We start from the raw sequence: 20,311 nt of genomic DNA, 5'->3' as shown, positions 1-20,311 counted from the left end.
AAACTCAAGGAACCGCAGCAGAATAGCAGATTCTCTTGATGCGCATTCATTGTACCCTTGACCCATCTCACAGTTCAACTGCAGTTCAGTGAAATGATTTCAGTAAATTGATAGCTTCTCATTCTCATGTTGACATTCTGCTTCTCTGCTAAGGGCTTTTTCTGATGCCAGGAGAGCCTGCTCTGTCCATGCATAAAACAACATAAAATTTTTAGAGTTTTAAGACCTTTAGGGTTAACCTTCAATGAAGACTTTAAGTTGAATATCAATGTACTAACTTTCTGATCGCTTAGCGGGACAATTCAGAAGTGTGTTCTACACAATTCTTTGGATGGTCAGCTAGGAAGACTGAAGTCATGTACCCACAAATGTAGTCAATTTTTAAAAAATCATACTCTACAAATCAGGCATGGCCCTCTGCAACTTAGTGAGATCCTGTTTCAAAAATAAAGAATAAAAAATAGGACAAAGGGTGTAGCTCAGAGGTCAAATTTCCCTGGGTTCCATCCCCAAACCTGCAAAAGAAAAATAAATAAATAAATAAATAAATAAATAAATAAGTAAATAAATAGGTTGGGTGTGTAGCGGAACACCTCCTGAGTTCAACCTCCAGTACCAATAACAATTTTTTTATAATTTATGCTTTTATTGGTATAATGTAACTATATATTATAATGAGATACAAAGAGATACAACCATACATACACAGTAATTCATAACTTACTGATTTTATTTCATTCCCTTTCTCAATTTTTTTTACTGTGCTCCCTGAGATAACTATTCAAATAAATCAATCCTGCATGACTGTGGGACTGTCTTCTCGGATTCTTAAGTCCTTGGTTCAGGGTCTGATTTTGGGAGAAACCATCAAAGACAATGACATTATAAATCAAATCCTCAGGATGAAATTCTAGATTGGGATTGATGGGTGGGTCATGTGGAAACAACCCGCTACTGTCATGCCATAGCAATCTCACTCACAAAGACTCTCACGTGTGGAGCACTGAAATAGTAACAGATGTAAGAGCAACTACTGGCTTATGTACTGGCTTCAACACATTGAAAAAAATGAGAAAACCTGATTAAGATGATTATGAAGTTGACTTCAAATTTTTACTGACCTTAATCTCGGAATAAATTGGTAAACTTCCATCAGGTTGTGAGGATCACGTTTGGGAATGAATATTCAAGGTAAATAAATTTAGATAACTGTGATAGCAAATATTTATTTCCTAGAAACATTTAAAAAAAATTTTTTATTGGTGCACTGTATTTGTATATCATAATGGGTTAAAAAAAAAAAACTTGTGTAGACATACATGCATGCAATCGCCCAGTTAGCCCCTTCCCAATCCTCACCCCATTTCCTCCTCATTCCTCCTTCCCATGCTTGGCTTAGTGGTTGACCTCAATATGTTTGCCTTATTGCTCCTTTATAGGATCTCCTTTTTCACCTAGAGTTCCTCCTATGACCCACTTCTTCTAAGCTTTCACATATTAGGGAAAGCATCTGATTTCTTATTTTTTGTGACTGATTAATCCCACTTAGCCTAATGTCCTCCAGTTCCATTCATTTCCCTGAAAATGATGTAACTGTGTTTTTTTTTTATGGCTGAGTAAGATTCCATTGTGTACATATCCCACAGTTTTGTAATCCACTCATCTCTTGATGGACATCTTGGCTGGTTCCATAGTTTGTTTTTGTGCAGCTGTGAACATAGATACGTATGCATTAGTTTGGTGGTTTGGTTTGCTTTCTTTTGTGGATACCCAGAAGTGGTATTGCTGGGTCAAATGTAAATTTGTTCCCATTCTTCTGAGGATTCTCCATACTGTTTTCCAAAGTGGTTGCACTAATTTGCAATCCCACCAACAATCTTTTAGAGTTCCCACTTCACATCCTCGCCAGCATTTTTTGTTGTTTGTGTTTTAAATATTGCCATTCTAGTTGGAGATAGATAAAAACTCAGGGTAGTTTTGATTTGCATCTCTCTGATTGCCGATGATGTTGAGCATTTTTTCATGCATTTATTGGCCATTTGAATTTTTTCTTTTGTGAAGTGTCTATTTAGTTCCCTTGCCCATTTTGTGATTGGATGATTTTTTTTAATGTTGAGTTTCTTGAGTTCTCTGTATATTCTAGATATTAGTTCTCTATCTAAGGAGTAGGTGGTAAAAATCTTCTCCTGTTCTGTTGGCTCTCGACTGAGGTTCTTGACAGTTTACTTTGCTGAACAGAAGCTCTTCAGTTTCATGCAATCCCACCTATTGATTTTCCTTTTAATTTGCTGTGCCATTGGGGTCTTGTTGAGAAAGTGTTTATCTGTGCCTATGTGTTGCAGTGTTGGACCTATGCCTTCTTCAAGGAGCCTCAAGATCTCTGGTCTAATTTCCAAGTCTTTGATCTATCTTGAATTGACTCTTGTGCAGGGTGAGAAAGTGAGATTTTCCCCATTTTTCTGCATATGGTTAACCAGTTTTGCCAACACCATTTGTTGAACATACTGTCTTTCTTCCAGTATATGTTTTTGGCCCCCTTGTAAAAAATCAATTGGCTGTAAGTGTGTGTATTTGTTTCTGAGTTTTGTATTCTGCTCCATTGGTCTATGTATCTGTTTTTGTGCCAGTACCATGCTGTTTTTATTACAGTGTCTTTGTAGTATAGTTTAAAGTCATGTATTGTGATTCTTCCTGCATGGTTTTTGTTACTGAGAATTACTTTGGCTATTCTGGGGTTTTGTTGTTGTTGTTATAAATGAATTTAAGGACTGTTTTTTATATGTCTGTGAGGAATGATCTTGGTAATTTAAGAGGAATTGTATTGAATCTGTAGATCACTTTTGGAAGTATGGCCATTTTGTTGATATTTATTCTGCCTATTCATGAACATGGAAGATCTTCAATTTCTTTCTTCAGTGTTTTATAATTTTTTGTAAAGTTCTTTTCCTCCTTGGTTAAGTTCATTCTTAAGTTTTTTTGTGGGAAATCCTGAGTGGAAGTGTCTTCTGAATTTCTTTTTCAGTGGATTCATGGTTGGTGTACAGAAAAGTTTCTGATTTTTTAGGATTGATTTTGTAACAGACACATTGCTAAATTTGTTGATCAGTTCTATAAGTCTTTTGGTTGAGTTTGTTGGGTTTTCTAAATATAGTATCACGTCATCTACAAATGGTGAAAGTTTGAGTTCTTCTTTTCCTATTTGTACTCCTTTTTCTTGCCTTATTGCTCTGGCTAGAGTCTCTAGTACTATATTGAAGAGAAGTGGTGATAATGGACATCCTTGTCTTCTTCCTGTCTCTAGTGGGAATTCTCAAGTTTTCCCCCCATTTAATATGATGTTGGCAGTGGGCTTATTGTAGATTGCCTTTATGATGTTGAGGTATGTTCCTTCTATTCAGATTTTCTGCAGTGTTTTTTTTTTATCATAAATGGATGTTGTATTTTATCAAAGGCTTTTCAGCATCCATTGAAATGATCATGTGGTTTTTGTCCTTGGTTCTGTTTATATGATGAATTACATGGATTGATTTTCATATGTTTAACCAGCCTTACATCCCTGGGATGAACCCTACCTGGTCATGGTGTATGATTTTCTTGATGTGGTTTTGAATGCATGTTGCTGGTATTTTGTTTAGCAGTTTTTGCATTTAAGTTCATCAAAGACATAGGCCTGTAGTTTTCCTTCTTTTAACTGTCTTTATTCGGTTTTGGTATTGATGTGATATTGGCTTCATAGAATATATTTGGGGGAGTCTTGTTTCTTTCTATTTCATGAAATAGATTGAGGAGTATTGAGATTAGCTCTTCTATAAAGGTTTTATAAAATTCACTTGGGAAGCCATCTGGTCCTGGGCTTTTCTTTGATGGAAAACTATTGCTGTTTCAATCTCTTTGATTGCTATTGGTTGGTTTAAATTTTCTGTGACTTCTTTTTTATTTTTTGTTCTTTTTATTGGTTATTATCTTTATTTTTTATTGAAAATAGTATACATTTATAATGTTCTGAGTGCTCTCTCCTCCCCATCCCCTTTTCTCTTCCCCCCTCCCAACAATGAATGTTGAGTGTCCAGGCTAACCATGCTATATTCATACTTTTACACATATTCAAGTATAACTCCTACATTAATCAATCTCAGTCTTCTTTCTCTCCTATCCTTCCATTCTAGCTTTGCTGAACTTTCCCCTCCATTACCTGGAGTCCCTCTGATATCCCCAATGCCCCCTAGTTTGCATATTAGAGCAAACATATGTCCCTTCCCTTTCTGTGCTTGGTCTTTGCATCTTCTTGTGGATGGAATGATTTTGTTCTTTATAGCTAAATAGAATTCAATTGTGTGTATTTCCCATAATTTTGCAACACATTTATCTGTTGATGGAGATTTGGGTTGGCTCTATATTTTGGCTATTATAAACTGTGCTGCTACGAACATGGGTATGCATATGTTACTGTAGTTCTCTGATTTCAACCCCTTTGGAAAAATACCCAGGAATTGTAGAGCTGGATCATATGGTAGATCTATTCTCAGTTTTCTAAGGAATCTCCACACTGATCTCTATAGTCGCTGAACTAATTTGCATTCTTGCCAACAGACCTGGCTTTGCCACGTGGTGGGCTCTGTCCCCTCTCACTATGGGCAGGACGTTTTACAGAGGTTCCCAATACACACACACACACACACACACACACACACACACACTCACACACATATGTATATATATGAGAAAACAGTGTGTGTCATTTGCAGAAGCTGGGAGCCCAATTCCCTAGCAGCAGTGGATTTTATCTCTCTATTGAAAGTGGAGGCTTGCAGCCTCACCATGAAGAGCAGGATCCACTGTTCCAAGCACACCCTGACCCCCAGCGCAGCACAGATGAGCATGGCGGCCATGAGCTGAGGTCTCCTGGGACACCCGGCACAGCGAGCAGGCCCAGAAATATGGGTAGGGCTCTCTCTGACTTCCTCCTGACATCTTTCTTACATCATATTTTGTCCAGAATTTCTGCACATGTGCAGTGGAAGCAGTCTGTTTTGGGGGAGATTTCTTAAAAAATTCAAGGTGGATTAGATTGGAATTGTCTGCCTCTCCCGAATACTGGCCACCTCTGCTGCTGCCATCTTAGCCCATCTCCATGAAACTTTTTCTTACATAGTATGTTGTCCAGAGTTGATGAGCATGTGGGGCAGGAACAATCTACTTTGGGGGAGATTTCTTCAAAAATTCAATGTGGCTGGGCTTGTAATGGTGGCACATGCTTGTAATCCTCCGCTTGGGAGGTGGAGACAGGAGAATCACTCAGGTTCGAAGCCAGCTGCACTGGCTTAAGAGACCCTGTTTCCAAATAAAAAAGTATAAAAATAGGCCTGGGAGTGTAGCTAGGAGGTAGAAGGGTTTCCAGAGACCCCAGTACCACCAAATATATATAATTTCAAAGTGGATTTGGTTGGATTTGTCTGCCTCTCCTGAATACTGGCCGCTGCTGCTACCACCATTTTGGTCTGTCTCTGCAAAACTTTTTCTTACATAGTATGTTGTCCAGAGTTCCTGAGCACATGGGGCAAGGACAGTCACTTTTGGGTGAGATTTATTAAAAAATTCAAGGTGGATTTGGTTGGATCTGTCTGCCTCTCCTGAATACTGGCTGCTGCTGCCACCCTCTTAGTCTCTCCTAGAGTATGTTGTTGTTAAGTATTCCTGTGCATGTGTGGCAGGAGCAGTCTGCTTTCTGATCTTTTCTGTGATATCCCTCCAAAAATCACTTTACTTGCATTGGTGGCTGTCATGCTGCTGTCTTGCCTCTAATTCTGCCATTTTCCACTCTCTCTCCTATATTTCAGATAGGAAGTCATGACTGGAAATATTTCTCTGTGTTGTTCCAATCAGTTATTAAATCAAAATCTGTTGTCCAGGGTTTCTCAGAGGGATGCATATCCTATTCAGCCACTGCCAACCTACACTGCTCTGGCTGTGGCCGCTGCTGCAGTCGCAGTTGCCACCATCTTCCTTCCTCTTCAATATTTTTTAATAAATGAAAACGGTACGTGTCTTTTGCAGGAGTTGGGGGCCCAAGTACTTAGTAGCAATGTTTTTATTTCCCTGTCAAGAACAGAGGCCCACAGCTTCATCATGGAGAATGGGTTCTGCTGCTCCAAGTATACACAGCCTCAGCACTGTGCAGAGGACTGGGGCGGCCAGGAGTGCCCTTGGCTTCTGGGACATGTGGTGTCAGCCAACCTGCTTATACAGGGCTCCATCTGATACATCCCCCAAATTTTTCTTACATAGTATGTTGTCCAGAGTTCTGAGCATGTGGGGCAGATGCAGTCTACTTTTGGGGAGATTTCCTCAAAAGTTCAGGGTGAATTAGTATGAATCTACCTACCTCTTCTGATACTGGCTGCCACCACTGCCATCTTTGCCCTCCTCCCAAGCATTTTTCTTACATAGTATGTTGTCCAGAATTCCTGAGCATGTGGGGCAGGAGCAGTCTTTTTTGGGGGGAGACTTCTCCAAGAGTCCAAGGTGGGTTGGATTGGAATACTGGTCGGTGCTGTAGCTGCCACCACTGCCACCATCTCCACCATCTAGGTCTGTCTCTTCTCTTATATTTTAGGTAGGAAGTCATGGCTATAAATGTCTCTAGATGTTGTCCCAATCAGATATTAAACAAAAATCTGATGTCCGGAGTTTCTCAGAGGAATACATGTCCTATTTGGCTGCTGCCATCTATCATCAATGCAGTCGTGGTTGCCTCTGAGACCGCAGCCACCGCCATCTTGCATCTCTTCTATGTCTTCTTGACTTAGTTTAGGAAGGTTGTATTTATCTAGAAAGTTGTCAGTTTCCTCCAGATTTTCCATTTTTTGGAGTATAGTTTTTCAAAGTAATTTCTGATAATCCTCTGGATTTCTGCACTGTCAGTTGTAATTTCTCTTTTTTTCATCTCTTGTCTTCAAAATTTGGGTTGATTATCTCTTTTTTTTAGTTAAATTGGCTTATAGTTTATCTATTTTGTTAATTTTTTGAGGAAAACAGCTTTTGGTTTTGTTGATTTTCTGGTTTTTTTTTTTTTTTGTGTGTGTGTGTGGTACTGGGGTTCCTGGAGCCCTTCTACCTCTGGGCTACACTCCCAGACCTATTTTATACTTTTTTATTTGGAAACAGGGTCTCTTAAGCCAGTGCGGCTGGCTTCAAACCTGCGCGATCCTCCTGTCTCTGCCTCCCAAGCACGGGGATTACAAGTGTGCGCCATCGTGCCCGGCTTCTGTATTGTTTTTTTATTCTCTACTTCATTTATTTCTGCTCTGATTTTTAACAATTTCCTGTCTTCTACTGGTTTTGGGGTTAGATTGTTCCTGTTTTTCAAGGGCTTTGAGGTGTGTCATTAAGTACATTTATTTGATGATTTTCTATTTTTCTTATGTGAGCACTCAGTTTGTATAAATTTTCCTCTTAATACTCCCTAGAAACATTAAAAAAATTTTCTTCTACAGCTTAAGATCTATTTGTGCTGAAAAATAAGGCCCAGTATTTGAATGTATTAGTGACAGAACTGCAAAGTATAGTGAAAGCAGAGCCTTGGCAAGACTTCAGTGTAAAGGTCATTGTCTCAATCTCTGAGTGCATTGTCAGAGTGAGTATATTCAGTAGCTTCTAAAGCCTGAATATAAATTTCCTCACCTATTGGAGTAAAATGAAGAGAAATTAATCAGGCATGTTGACAAGCATCTGTAATCCAAGCACTTGGAAAGCTGAGACAGAAGGAATAGAAGTTTGGGGTTAGCACATAGTAACTCAGTGAGACTGTGTTTCAAAATAAAAAGTAAAAAATAAAAAAATGAAAAGGTCTAGGGGTGTAGCTCAGTAGTAGAATCCCTTTGGATTAAATCCCTAGTAACGCACACACATGCGTGGGCTCACCCACATGTCCCCACACACACCCCAAAACCAAGGAGAAATCTACGTCTGACACTGAGATTGCAGAAATTAGTGCCATTCTCAGAGACTCAAATGATTCAGAGCAGTGATTCTTACCGCACCATAATTCAACTCACCCTTATAACCTTTACAAAAGCAAAATGGGTCATGGCAGATAACAATATATTGGACCCAAGAAATTCCAGAATATACAAGTAAGTTATGTGGATGGGCCACACGCCCTTGCCAGTACTCTTTGTTGCACGAATACCTCCTTCTTCAGCTTGCCTCAATGACCTTGTGGGGAGGGAATTCATGATGACCATTGACAGAGAGGTAACAAATGGGCCTCGTTCATGGATATATTGAGTTAGTATGTTATACTGAAGCCAAAAACACCCTACTAGTGCACTCAGTCCTAGAGGAGAGTAGTGAGGGGACAGGGATTTAGATGTATATTTGGTTATCTTCTTTGTGTGAGGGATAAGTGGTTTGGTATAAGAATATATATGGCAGAGGTAAGTAGCTTTGTAGAATGATAAGGGGCCTCAAAGAAGCAAAATTAGCAGATTAGAGACAACAATGTCTAGAGGAAATTATGTTATTTCTCTGTCTTGATATCAATACCCACCACCACAGAAAAGGAGCTGAAAATCATATGGATGGTTTAAATCACCTATTGGTTATAGGCAACTCTATGTCCTTAGTCATCCCAGTGCTTGCCACTGGCCCACACATGGAAAGATCACAGGGTAGGAATGGAGGCTATTCCTGGCTAGTAGCAACAACTGATGTAAGTAGCTCTTAAGTTCACCAAAGTAGAATTTCAGAGACCAACATTGAGTACTGGATATGGTACCATGCATTGTCTGAGGGGACAAACAACCACTTGGTGACATTTGATTATATCAGAATCATATTTTATCATGGGCAGAAAAATAATTTGTTCTTACTTGGATTGATGCTTATTATAAACACAATTTTTTCTCCTACTCTTGATATTTATGCTCATTCCATTATCTCAGAATTTTTTTTCAGGATTTTTAAAGTGTCAGATTTACTATATAGATTTTAATATAAAACCACCTTTGGTCCAAGGCCCCAAACTGTGGTAGAAGAAAATGAATGCACCTAACTCATAGTATTGCCACATGCTGCATTCCATTTTCTGCTCAGATAGTGTTAGAGTGACCATAAAAGGCTTAGATAAGGTACTGAACCCTTAGTTTAGGGTTCATCTTAGATACTAAATCCTGCATGACTATGGCACTGTCCTCTAGGATTCTGTAAGTATACTGAACCAAAGGCCATTGTAATTGTGCTATGTTATCAACAACTGGAATCCACAGGTAATGTATTTCCATTGGATATTCCCTAGGACCTTTGGGAATTGAAGAATAGAGAGAATTTTCCCCTTCTATCAGTTATTCTAGTGAATCACTTGGGAAATATGTTTCATATATTTACAACTTTAGGATATATGATTAGAGGTCCTGACCCCAAAGGATGATGTTTCCATCAGAATATGCAGAAAGGATTTCACTAAATCTAAAACTATGACTTGTTCCAGATACATTTGGACTTCTCAGACCAATATATGAACAGGCAAAGAAAGTTTATAGACTAGTAAGATAATCAGGCCTTATTTATCTTGTAAACTATGGTTGTTGCTTTATAGTGAAGGCTAAGAGGAACTCAGGAGATGTATTGGGTGCCTCTTGGTGCTTCTATGTCTGTTGATAACAGTTAACAGGCAATTGCAGCAATCATAGCCTGATAAAACTAAGGTTCCAGAAGCTCAACATTCTCACGAATGAAGGTCATACTACCAAGTAAATGATCTAGATCAATAGAAGTGCTTGTCATAAATAAAGGGGAATCCAGAGTATATGACAGACAAGGGAGACAATGAGTATCAAGTCTGACTCTTGGGACTAGCTGTAGCAGTGGGGTCTGGAAAGCCTCTAAATTTTCATCTTTAAAAATATTTTGTGCTGGGCATAGTGGTGTATGCCTGTAATCCCAGTACTTAGGAGGATAAGTACTGAGACAGGAGGATAGTAGGTTCCTGGCCAGCTCCAGCAACTAGTGAGACTCTCATCAACCTAGAGAGACCCTGTTTCCAAATAAAGAATAAAATAGGGTTAGATATGTAGTTCAGAGGTACAATGCTCCTGGGTTCAATCCCCAGTAATGCATGTGCACTCACACATACACACACAGACACTCACATGCACACAAAGATTTGCTCAGTTTACAAGTAGGCCATTTAAGATGGTCCAAGAGTTAAATATCCTCAGAGTAAACTCTCAAGCAAGGCAGGTTGAGAGTTGATGGGATAAACACTCTGTTCCTATATGAGATAATTATTTATCACATTCAACTTGGTTAGAATTTCCAGTGAGATTAAGCTCCATAGGGATATAGTGATAACCCACTGGTATCTTACCATTTTGTGGCTTTTCTCACTTTTCTGTCTCAGCTTAATCATTTCATCTCTCTGTGATTCCTGGGTTCACATCCTAAACAAATTATTGGCACCCAAGCAAGACCTCATTGAAGAGTCTTATTTTAGGGAAACTCAAGCTAAGACAGACAGAAGGATAGAATCTACTTTCTTCAATTTTTGCCTTCCAAATTTTTTTGTTTTTGTTTTGATTTAGAAACTGTCAATTTTTTTAGAGTTTTCTTTTTCTTTTTTTCTTTTTTAATTTTTTTTGGCGGTACTGGGGATGGAACCCAGGGGCATTCTACCTCCGAGCTACACCCCCAGCCCTAATTTTTTATTCTTCATTTTGAAACAGGGTCTCACTGAGTTGCAGAGGGCCTCACTAAGTAGCCGAGGTGGGCTGCAAACCCGGATCCTCCCATCTCAGCATCCCAAATGCTGGTATTACAAGCATGCGCCACCACACCCAGCTTTTTTCTTTCTTTTTTATTTGTTTTGTATATAGTACATATTTTATTAGTTTGTACTAATACATTCTCATATTACAAAGGTAATTTAATGAAAGAATCTTTCTTTTTGATATCTGAATCACCTCAACACAAACAGAACTATACATTAAAAAAAAACTTCATTGGGATAATAGAAATAAAGACAAGTTAAACAACCAAAAATTTCCTTTTATACAGGTGGACATTGAACTGGACCTAATTTGGTTTTCTTTCTTTTTTTTTTTTGGTGGTACTGGGGTTCCTGGAAGCCCTTCTACCTCGGGGCTACACTCCCAAACCTATTTTTATATTTTTATTTAGAAACAGGGTCTCCTGAGCCAGCGCGCGTGGCTGGCTTCGAACCTGCGTGATCCTCCTGTCTCTGCCTCCCAAGCACGGGGATTACAAGTGTGCGCCACCACGCCCGGCCTGGTTTTCTTATTTTTAAAAGCTTCCAAAGACAAAAGCCAGCCTAAAATCTAAGATGAATAAAAAATGTTCTTACTAAACTATTTGGATCCAGCACCATTTTCTGTGTTCTTATACTTTGATGAGAGTTCATCTCTGTCTCTGTCTCTATCTCTGCCTCTGCCTCTGCCTCTGTCTCTTCCTTCTCTTGATCTTTTGACTCCACGGTGATCCTGACATTCTTTATCAATGTCAAATTTCATTCGCCTGCCCTGAAAATGTACTCTTCCTTTAGAAGATCCTGAATGGGAAGGCTTATTTCCCTTTCTGTTTCCTTTAAATCTGCCACCTTTTTAAAATTTTTTTTAATTTATTTTTTTATTTTTGGTGGTACTGGGTTTCCTGGAAGCCCTTCTACCTCCAGGCTATGCTCCCAGACCTATTTTATACTTTTTATTTGGAAACAGGGTCTCTTAAGCCAGCGGGGCTGGCTTCAAACCTGTGCAATCCTCCTGTCTCCACCTCCCAAGCGCAGGGATTGCAAGCGTGCGCCACCACGCCCAGCCTTTTTATTTTTAATTTTATTATTGGTGCACTGTATTCATACATCATAATGGGACAACAAACTTGTGTAGACATACATGTACACATTGCCAAGTTACCCCCTACTCAATCCCCACACCATTACATCCCCATCCCTCCTTCCCATGCTTGGCTTAGTGGTTGACATCTAGTATTATAGCAATTTATCCAAAATTAACAATGATAATCTCACATAACAGATTCATTTGATATAAAACTTTTGATCACCAAGAGATAACTTTCAATATTTCTTTTTGCTTTCTTTCTTACCAGAGGATATTTTTTCTTTGTTTTTTTTAAGGTGAAACTATCATACATTTATTTTTTTTTCAGAAAAAAATGTATCCTAACATGAAATATGAACTCTAAATACCCAAAACAATCTCAAAAAAGAACAAAGCTAGAAGATGTCCATTTTCTGATTTTAAAACTTATAAAGCCACAATAATTGAAACAGTGTAGTACTGCTATAAAGGCAGATATATAAGCCAGTGGAGTAAAATAAAAAGTCTAAAAATAAATTCTTCCATATATGGTCAAGTTATTTTTGACAAGGTTTCCAAGAACATTTGGTGAAGGAAATAATAATCTTTTCACTAAATATTGTTGAAAAATAATAATTACATGAAAAAGAATAAAATTGGACCCTTACCTAACACCACATACAAATATTAACTCAAAATAGATAAAAGACCTAAATGTAAATCTTAAGACTATAAACTTTTAGAAGAAAACCTGGGTCATAACACTTCACAACATTAAAATTGGCAGTGATTTCTTGGATATGATTTCAAAGGCACAGGCAACAATAGAATAAGCAAACAAACTTCCTAAAAAATAAAAATTTGTATATCCAAAGACAATGCAAACAGAGTTAAAAGTTACTGATAAAATATTTCCAAATGCTACATCTGAAGGTATATTAATATTCTAAATAGATATCCTAAAAATTAGCAACAATAAAAGCAAACAATACAATTTAGAAATAGGTAAAAGACTAAAATAAATAATGAATCTCCAAAGATTTTAACCAATAAACACATAGATATATTCTTCTTTACTTACTTGTCTGCTGGATGAAAAATCTTGTTTCTCTGGTTCTGGCATGTATTACGTATTTCTTCTTTGTAGTTAATCTCTTTTAGTATTTTCTCTAGCGCTGGTTTTTTTTTTTTTTTTTTTTGGTGGTACTGGGGTTCCTGGAAGCCCTTCTACCTCCGGGCTACACTCCCAAACCTATTTTTACATTTTTATATTTGGAAACAGGGTCTCCTAAGCCAATGCAGCGCGGCTGGCTTCGAACCTGCGCGATCCTCCTGTCTCTGCCTCCCAAGCGTGGGGATTACAAGCATGCGCCACCACTCCCGGCTCTAGCGCTGGTTTTGAAGACATAAATTCTTTCAGTTTCTGTTTGTCATGGAAACTTCTTATTTTCCCATCTAATCTGATAGTTTGGCTGGGTAGGAAATTTTTGGCTGGAAGTTGTTTTCTTTCAGAGTTTGGAATGTTACTCCAAGCCCTTCTAGCTTTCATGACTTGGTTTGGGAAGTCTGGAGTGATTCTAATTGTGTTTTTTTTTTGTTTTTTTTTTTGTTGTTTTTTTGGTGGTACTGGGGTTCCTGGAAGCCCTTCTACCTCCGGGCTACACTCCCAGACCTATTTTTACATTTTTATATTTGGAAACAGGGTCTCCTAAGCCAATGCAGCGCGGCTGGCTTCGAACCTGCGCGATCCTCCTGTCTCTGCCTCCCAAGCGTGGGGATTACAAGCATGCGCCACCACGCCCGGCTCTAGCGCTGGTTTTGAAGACATAAATTCTTTCAGTTTCTGTTTGTCATGGAAACTTCTTATTTTCCCATCTAATCTGATAGATAGTTTGGCTGGGTAGGAAATTTTTGGCTGGAAGTTGTTTTCTTTCAGAGTTTGGAATGTTACTCCAAGCCCTTCTAGCTTTCATGACTTGGTTTGGGAAGTCTGGAGTGATTCTAATTGTGTTTTTTTTTTTGTTTTTTTTTTTGTTGTTTTTTTGGTGGTACTGGGGTTCCTGGAAGCCCTTCTACCTCCGGGCTACACTCCCAGACCTATTTTTACATTTTTATATTTGGAAACAGGGTCTCCTAAGCCAATGCAGCGCGGCTGGCTTCGAACCTGCGCGATCCTCCTGTCTCTGCCTCCCAAGCGTGGGGATTACAAGCATGCGCCACCACGCCCGGCTCTAGCGCTGGTTTTGAAGACATAAATTCTTTCAGTTTCTGTTTGTCATGGAAACTTCTTATTTTCCCATCTAATCTGATAGATAGTTTGGCTGGGTAGGAAATTTTTGGCTGGAAGTTGTTTTCTTTCAGAGTTTGGAATGTTACTCCAAGCCCTTCTAGCTTTCATGACTTGGTTTGGGAAGTCTGGAGTGATTCTAATTGGTTTTTTTTGTTTTTTTTGTTTTTTTTTTTGGTGGTACTGGGGTTCCTGGAAGCCCTTCTACCTCCGGGCTATACTCCAAGACCTATTTTATATTTTTGAAACAGGGTCTCTTATGCCAGCGTGGCTGGCTTCGAACCTGCGCGATCCTCCTGTCTCCGCCTCCCAAGCGCGGGGATTACAAGCCTGCGCCACCACGCCCGGCTTGATTCTAATTGGTTTGCCTCTGAATGTCACTTGGCCTTCTGTCTTTGTTGCCTTTAAGATTCTCTGATCTTTCCTTGCAGCACCAGGCCCCAGAGAGGAGGGGGACTCAGAACAGAGCTCAGAGCCACAGACGAGATACGCTGGCCTCACGCCCGAGGACGCAGCAGCAGCACCTTACAGCCTGCAGCAGCAGAGAATTCACCGGATGGCACCAGACCAACGCATTCAACAGCTCACCAGGCTCCAGAGAGGAGCGGCGGACAGTGAGCCAAGGTGAGCCGCTGTGGAACAGCCGGGCGGGATTCGGCAGATTTTTTGGCGCAGGGAGCATCTAAAGCTCCCAGTGGCTGGGCTCAGCACACCCTTCAGGGACTCATAGTGAAGTGCAAAAACAGAGAAGAAATACACCAGCCTCACGGCCGAGGGTGTGGCAGCGGCACCATATTGCCACCGGCGGCAACAGCAGCAAATTCACCGAGTCTACTACAGCTCCATCAGCGCACTCATCAACAGTAAGTCAAATTGCGGCCCCTAGAGGAGAAATCCCAGTACTGCACTCCCAGGGACTTGACCCAGTGGGGGAGTGGTGGTGGCAGAGATATCACACCATAGGAGAACGCCCAACCTGGCACCCCCTATGGTCTAAAGCAGCCTCATTTGACTCCCTGAGTCTGAGACTCTGTGATACAACCTAATAAAGGAATAGTGGGGACTGAGTTCCAGAGCACCTTAAGTGAAGTCTTAGTGACCCAAGGGAAGAACCCAGAGAAGGCACAAACTTCCGAAATCATGGGAAAGAGGAATAACAATGGAGCAATGAATGCCCACAACCCCACAACATCAGAACCCGATAAAACAGAAATTCAGAGATTTCTAGAAGATCAAATCAGGAAAATAACTGTAAAAATAATAGAGCTGTTTCGAAAAGAATTCAGAGACAGCCAAAAAGAGATAAATAATGTAATTGAAGTAAAGTCCTCAATTCAAAGTACAATCGATTAGACCACATGGAGAATAGAATCTCGCTCTTAGAAGATGATCATTCCAAAAATGAACGCATAGTTTCTAATCTAGAAAAAAATATCCAACAGCAGGAATCTGACTGAAGAAATATGGGCCCATATTAAGAGAGCTAACCTAAGAATAATTGGAATAGAGGAGGGAAAAGAAGGTGAAACCAAAGGGATCGACAATCTCTTCAAGGAATTAATGGCAGAAAAATTTCCAAACATAGATCAAGAGGTTGATACACAGGTCCAGGAAACTTATAGAACCCCCTTTAGACAGGACCAGAGAAGAGGATCCCCACGCCACATAATTGTCAAAATGACCAATGTGGAAGCCAAGCAGAGAATCTTAAAGGCAATAAAAACAAAGGGCCAAGTGGCATTCAGAGGCAAGCCAATTAGAATCACTCCAGACTTCCCAAACCAAGTCATGAGAGCCAGAAGGGCTTGGAGTAACATACTCCAAACTCTGAAAGAAAACAACTTCCAGCCAAAAATTTTCTACCCAGCAAAACTTTCTATCAAATTAGATGGAGAAATAAGAAGCTTCCACGACAAACAGAAACTGAAGATATTTATGTCTTCAAAACCAGCGCTAGAGAAAATACTCAAAGAGATTAACTACAAAGAAGAATTAGGTAACACACACCAGAACCAGAGAAACAAGATTTTCCATCCAACAGACAACTAAGATTGGTTATCTGTGGAAATTCATTATTTATGTTAGTCTTTTACATATCTCTTAAATTGTATTGTTTGCTTTTATTGTTGTTAATTTTTAGGATTTCTATTTGGAATATTAATATACCTTCAGATATAGCATTTGGAAATATTTTATCCCATTCTATCAGTAACTTTTAACTGTTTACATTGTCTTTGGATATACAATAGTTTTTTTTTTAATTTTTAGGGAGTTTCTTTACCCTTCTGTTGCCTGTGCCATTGAAATCATATCCAAGAAATCACTGCCAATTTCAATGTTGTGAGGTTTAATGACCCATATTTTCTTCTAAAATTTTATAGTCTTAAGATTTATATTTAGGTCCTTTATCTATTTTGTGTTAATATTTGTATATGGTGTTAGGTAAGGGTCCAATTTTATTCTTTTCCATGTAATTATTATTTTTCAACAATATTTAGTCAAAAGATTATTATTTCCTCCACTAAATGTTTGTGGAAACCTTGTCAAAAATAACTTGACAATATCCATATATATTTATCTCTAGGCTTTTATTTAACTCCAATGGTTTATATATCTGCCTTTAGAACAGTACTACACTGTTACAATTACTGTAGCTTTATATGGTTTGAAATCATAAAATATACATCTTCTAGCTTTGTTCTTTTTTGAGATCATTTTGGGTATCTAGAGTCCATATTTCATATTAGGATAGATTTTTTTTTCTGAAAAATAAAATAAATGTGTGATAGTTTCACTTAAAAAAATTCTCTGGTAAGAAAGAAAGTAAAAAGAAATATTGAAATGTTATCTTTAAGTCATCAAAAGCTTGGTATCAGACAAATGAAACTGTTCTGTGAGATTATCATTTTTAATTTTGGATAAATTGCTATAATACTAGATGTCAACCACTAAGCCAAGCATGGGAAGGAGGAATGGGGAGGAAACAGGGTGGGAATCGGGTAGAAGCTAGTTGGGCGATGTGTGCATGTATATTTACAAAAGTTTTTTTTTTTATCCCATTATGATGTATGAATACAGTGCACCAATAAAAAAAATTTAAAAAAAAGAAAAGAGAAAAAGAAAAAAAAAAGATTCTCTGCTTGGCTTCAAAATGGTCATTTTGACATTTATGTGGCATGGGGATCCTCTTCTCTGATCCTGTCTAAAGGGAGTTCTATAATTTCCTGGACCTGTGTTTCGACCTCTTGCTCTATATTTGGAAAATTTTCTGCTATTATTTCTTTGAAGAGATTATTGATCCCTTTGGTTTCATCTTCTTTTCCCTCCTCTATTCCAATTATTCTTAGTTTAGCTCTCTTAAAATGGGCCCATATTTCTTCAATGTCAGATTCCTGCTGTCTGATTTTTTTCCTAAGTTATAAATTATGTGTTCATTTTTGGAGTGGTCATCTTCTAGGGGCAATATTCTATTCTCCATGTGGTCTAAAAGATTGTTTATCCTTTGAATTGAGGCCTTTACCTCAATGATCACATCCTTTATTTCTTTTAGACTCTCTCTAAATTCTTTTTGAAGGTCCTGTATTATTTCTACAGTTATATTCCTGATTTGATCTTCTGGAGATCTCTGAATTTCTGTGTTATCAGGTTCTGATAATATGGTGTTGTGGGCCTTCATTGCTCTATTGTTGTTCTTCTTTCCCATGATTTCAGAAGTTTGTGCCTTCCCTGGGTCACTATGACTTCACTTAGGGTTCTATGTATGTCAAATCTGTGGTAATCTCAGCCACCACTACTCCTTTATTGGGTTGTATCACAAAGTCTCAGACCCAGGGAGTTAATTGAGGCTGCGTAAGACTGTGGGAGTGCCAGGCTGGGCGTTTTCCCATGGGGAGCTGCGACTAGGGTGTGGTATCTTTGGACTACTACTCCTTCACTGGGTTGGACTGCAAAATCTCAGACCCAAGGAGATTATCAAAGCTGCACAAGTCCCTGGGAGTGCAATACAGGGGTTTCTCCTTTATGGGCCACAATTTCACTCTCGGTTATTGTGTGCAGTGAACTCGCTGTCACTGCTGGCAATATGACACCAATGCCACGTCCTTGGCCATGAGGCTGGCTTATTTCTTTTCTGGTTTGAGCTCTGTTCTGAGTCCCTGGAAGGTGTGCTGAGCTTGGCCACTGGGAGTTTTAGATGTTTTTTGCGCTGAAAGAACTGTTGAATTACACCCAAATGATCCGCAGATGCTCACTTCAGCTCCTTGTTTACCTTTCCTCTTTGGAACCTGGTGCTGTGAGGGAAGAGGGCGCCGGCGCTGCTCCACTGCCACATTGCGGGCTTGATTTCTTGTCTCTGGTTGTTCTTCTAGTATTTTTTTCTCTGTCCCTTGTGTTTACATTTTTTATTTCTCCGCTGATGGTGTTTTCTGGCTATGAAAAGCACTGGTTTTGTGGCAATAGAGACTGAGTTTTGGCAGGACTCATAAATGCTGCTCTTTTTTTTTTTTTGGTGGTACTGGGGTTCCTGGAAGCCCTTCTACCTCCGGGCTACACTCCCAGGCCTTTTTTTTTTTAAATTTATTTGGAAACAGGGTCTCTTAAGCCAACGAGGCTGACTACCAACCTGCGCGATCCTCCTGTCTCTGCCTCCAAAGTGCAGGGATTACAAGCGTGCACCACCACGCCTGGCAATGCTGCTTTTCTCAGTCGCCATCTTCCCGGAAGTCCAATCTGTGACTTTTTGACTTCCATTTGTTTAGTGATTCCTGTTGGTCTTCAACTATTTTTCTCAAAGCCTTCTTTTCTGCCTTTCCTTCTATTACTTTCCAGCACACTTCTTTGTTCCTTAATTTTTTTTCTGTGGTACTGGCGTTCCTGGAAACCCTTCTACCTCTGGGCTACACTCCCAGTACCTATTTTAATACTTTTTTAAAATTTGGAAACAGGGTCTCTTAAGCCAGTGAGGCTGGCTTCGAACCTGCTCGATCCTCCTGTCTTCCCCTTTCAAGTGTGGGGATTACAAGCGTGTGTCACTATGCCTGGCTTTGTTCCTTAATTTTAAGTTCCCATTGTGTGCATTTTTGGCTTTATTCAATGCCTCCTTGGGATTTTCTTAAGAAAATTATTCCCTATTTTGCTCCTCTGACAAAGTCTATCCATTTTATTTCACCATAATTTCTGAAAAGGACGTGCAAATCTTCTCTAGATGTCTGATCATCTAAGTCACCTGAAAATTCAGCAAGCATCCAATCTTTCCTTCTAGAGATTTTAGTTCAGCATTTTCTGCTAATTATTGTTTTCCTTCTTGTTCATTTTTAGCTTTTAATTTAGCTTCTACTTTATTTTGCTTTTGTTCTTCATTTTTTGTGTGAACTAATCTTCCTTAAAAAGTATTAGCAGATCTGTGCCTTTGTACTTTTGGCCAGGGGTCCTTGAAAACTGCTTAGCATATTCAATGCTATCAAACACAGCAAATATTGATCCCTTAAATGATTTGTGCAATGTTCTCCTCATCTGAATATTTAGTATTTGGCCTTTGTCATCTAGCCATTCTTTTATGTCATCAAGGGTTGCATCATTGGGAAGCCTTTAATATAAACAGATCTGTTTTTCATATCATTTATATATACACACCAATCACTTCAGGGAGAGGTTTGCTTGGAGATCTTCTGATTTTAGTTTTATCATCACTGATTTCCATGAGTTTTGCCTTAGATTTGTGCAATGCTTCCACTATTACTTTAAAGTCTGTTGTTATGTTTAACCTGTTAAATTTTATTATTTCTAAAGGCAGCCAGCCTTCATCCAATTTGACCTGTTCCTTTAAAAATTTGTCGCGTGGCAAATTGAAGTCTCCAAAATAATACTCAATTTGATGACAGATTTTGGCCTCCAAAGCTTTTTTTTTTTTTTTTTTTTTTCATTATCACCATTTTCAGCCATTGTGGCTATCTTTGAGGTCCTGGTCCCGCAGACCTGCCGCAGCCCACCACCAACAACAGAAACGTCCCCCTTTCTTTCTTTTTATATTGGTGCATTATAGTCTTGCATCATAATGTAAATAATGTTGACAGTGACATACATGCACATAGTACTTGGTGCCCTCCACTGCCTCCCCTTTTCCCTCCCTCCCAATACCAAGATTGATGATGGTATGTTCACATGTATATACATAATCAATGGTAGTATTTCCATTAAT

The 20,311-nt window shown here is 39.0% G+C and overlaps 1 protein-coding gene and 1 pseudogene across 3 annotated transcripts in view; both read right to left on the bottom strand.

Annotated features, from left to right (window-relative positions):
* The window catches only part of LOC308274983 (protocadherin gamma-C4), a gene marked incomplete at both ends in the record, with an annotated part of 798,148 nt that overhangs the window by 270,383 nt on the left and 507,454 nt on the right, over nt 1-20,311 (bottom strand). The window lies entirely within an intron of this gene.
* On the bottom strand, nt 11,364-20,055 carry LOC308270728 (lupus La protein homolog; annotated as a pseudogene). The gene is made up of 3 exons: nt 19,147-20,055; nt 18,851-18,949; nt 11,364-11,611 (listed from the first exon to the last, which is right to left on the bottom strand). The product of its transcript is annotated as a lupus La protein homolog (transcript).

Source organism: Muscardinus avellanarius (assembly GCF_963383645.1).
Source record: "Muscardinus avellanarius genome assembly, chromosome: 1".
Classification (NCBI taxonomy): domain Eukaryota; kingdom Metazoa; phylum Chordata; class Mammalia; order Rodentia; family Gliridae; genus Muscardinus; species Muscardinus avellanarius.
This window is presented reverse-complemented; position numbering and strand designations above follow the sequence as displayed.